We start from the raw sequence: 3101 nt of genomic DNA, 5'->3' as shown, positions 1-3101 counted from the left end.
GTATTAGGAAAATGCAAATCAAACAACCTTGCATTTCATCTCACCTAAGTCAGAACGTCTAGGAAAAATAACTGACAACCAATGCTGGAGAGGATGTGGGGAAAGGGAAACTCTGATTGAAAAATGTTGCAGCTACTTTGGGAATTGGTGCAGAGAATTTTTTCAAAGACTAAAAATAAAACTTACTATATCAGTTATTTATACCAAAGGACTCAACATCTTGTTCCTTAGATACTTGCTTAACAATGTTCATTGTCATTCTATTCACAATAGATAGGAATGAAAACAACCTAACTGGCCTTCAACTGACTGATTAGATAATGCAGATCTAGTACATATACACCATGCAATATTATTCACCTGTAAAAATACAAGAAATAATGAAGTGTGAGGTAGGCCAGACCCAGAAAAATACATGCCACAGTTCTTTCTTGTCTAGCTCCTACTCTTCTGAGTAAGTCCATAGCCAGAAGTAACTATGGAAATGAGAAAAGCTTGAATGTGCCATGGAAATATGGGGGATGCTAGGGTAGACATAGGTTTACTAAGGTAGAACGGTTATGAGGGATGCCACAAACAGGGGGCCTTTAAATTGGGATGGAGAAAGAAGGTTCATAAAGATATGAGACCTGGGAGACTTCTCTGAGATAGTGTCTGCTAGAAATAATAAGTAGCCATGATTCCTCAACAATATGGCTGCCTAAACAAGACCTGAATAAGGAAAATACCTATAGGCATGTTAACAAGGAAGGGGAAAATCTCAGAGACCCTCACCCCTAGTCAAAGAACTATAAGTTTCTAAAGAATCCTGAGACTGGGATAATTAATCTTCTCCAGGGATAGGATAAACCCTTTAACTTGATATTCCATATCAAATTATCAGCCCAGAAATTATATTCATACAAGTAACACTAAATGGTCTTTATCAGGTTATATTAATATATGTATGCATATGTGTATGTAATAATAACACTTAAAGAAAAGGAGGTCCTGAATTTTAGAGGAAACAGAAAGTGGAGAATGGGGCATGGTGGAGACAGGAAAGAGAAAAACAGTTTGTGTAGTTAAATTTTAATTGAAAAACAAAAACAAAAAAAAACCGAAACTCTCAAAGCATTTCTAAACTTCAGTGTCCTTATTTGTAGGGGAAAGTTTTAATAGTGTCCCTCTTGAAAGAATGTTGTGAGCAGGGCAGTGGTGGCGTATGCCTTTAATCCCAGCACTTGACAGGCAGAGGCAAGTGGATTTATGAGTTCGAGGCTAGCGTGATCTACAGAGTGAGTTCCAGGACTGCCAGAGCTATACAGAGAAACCCTGTCTCAAAAAACAAAAACAAATAAACAAACAAAACAAAACAAAAGAATGTGAAAATTAAATATACAAAGGACTAATCCAATGTTAATGTAAAGGTTCCTATGGTCTCATCACACTACATTTTCATGGAAAACAGTGATTATCCAAGGAAAGTTTGCATAGGCATTGTTAAAACACAGTGAGAACTGACCGGAATTTCTGAGCCCTATTATTTATGTTATCAAAGCAGCTGAAATAAGGGAACACACAGATAGCTGGCAAAGGATCTTTAATATGGAGTTCTACAATAAATTTGAACAGCCTTTAAAGTCAAACCCTATAATTCTTATGTGGAAACTCCTATCGTTCAGTCCTATGATACAGTTCAATGATTAGATGCTCTTGTGTACAGGTCTAGTGACCTGGGTTGGATCCCTGGATCCCAAAACCTAGTGGGACAAGGCACCTAATACTTGTCTTTTGATCTGCCTCCTCCCCACATATATACTGGTATGGGCACATCTTCCTTCACACACACACACACACACACACACACACACACACACACACACACACACACACATTGATATAAACCAAATGAATAAATACATTTCCTTTTAAGAAAATGCTACTGTGACATCAACTTGTTACATGTGGTTGATTTGTTGGCCAAATGGACACCAAAGAAACCCTCAAATAACTCGGTCTATTGTCTTGGCTATTGGTCTGTCTTCTCCATTTGATAGGAAGAACGCATTGCTGAAGACAACATTTACATTGAACATGGAGAGGCTGAAGCTGGCACCAAACTAGAGCCTTTGATCCTACTGCCTACAGTTTATGCTACTGGAGTGTGCACTACATGCTGCCAGGGGAGAAAGGTAACCTTCAACACTGCTGCAAACCTTGTGGTCTACAGTGCTGTCCTGCCAGAATGATATGCTGGTGCAATAATGGTACAAGATTTGTGGAAGTAACCAACCAACACCTGACTGGATTTAAGGCTTGCTCCATGAGATAGAACCTGTGTCTTGACATGACTTGATTGGTGAAAATCTGAGACCAGGTCAATGATAGACCTAGAGAGAAACTAAAGACTATTATTATGCTAAAAGAACATAGCAATAAAATGAATCCTAATGTCATTCTGCTGTACTCATGTATCATTTTCTGGCTCAGCCATCATCAGAAAATCTCTGGCAGTAGATGGGAACTAAAACAGAAAACCACAACTGGGCAACGTGCAGAGTGAGAGACTTTGGAATGTTCAGTCCTAAGGGAGATATCCTCATCCAACTACTCCTTTCTGGCCTCAGGGTTCTCTGTAGAAGAGGCAGGAGATCGTAAGAGCCAGAAGGATAGAAGACACCAAGGAAACAAATGGCAGGATTGATGCTCATGTGCATTTACATAGTCTGTGGCAGCATGCACAGGAGATGCATAAATGCAAGTCCAACAGTGCCCTATTCCTGAGAAGGAAAGTACATGGTCTCCCATCTCTACCCAGAGACCTATCTCCAGCTGATAACCATATGCAAAGGAAAAATTAGTTTGTTTGTTTTTCTCCCAATGGGTTCTCACTGGGTGTACAAACCACACCTAAGAGTTGGCACCATGTCCAACAGTAATATCCAACACAACAAAAATGCAATATTGTTTCTGTAAATTTTCTTTTGCCTTATATCACTTCATTTGGGCACTCTTAACCTTCCTTGTCTTTAGCTTCTATGTTATTCTGACTTTGTGTTTCTATGGATTTTGTTTGTGTGTCTAGTGGTTATTTGTCTTTTTTTTTTTTTTTTTTTTTT

The sequence above is a fragment of the Mastomys coucha genome, unplaced genomic scaffold (assembly GCF_008632895.1).
Source record: "Mastomys coucha isolate ucsf_1 unplaced genomic scaffold, UCSF_Mcou_1 pScaffold4, whole genome shotgun sequence".
Classification (NCBI taxonomy): domain Eukaryota; kingdom Metazoa; phylum Chordata; class Mammalia; order Rodentia; family Muridae; genus Mastomys; species Mastomys coucha.
The sequence above is the reverse complement of the archived record's forward strand: the minus strand, read 5'-3'. Positions refer to the sequence as shown.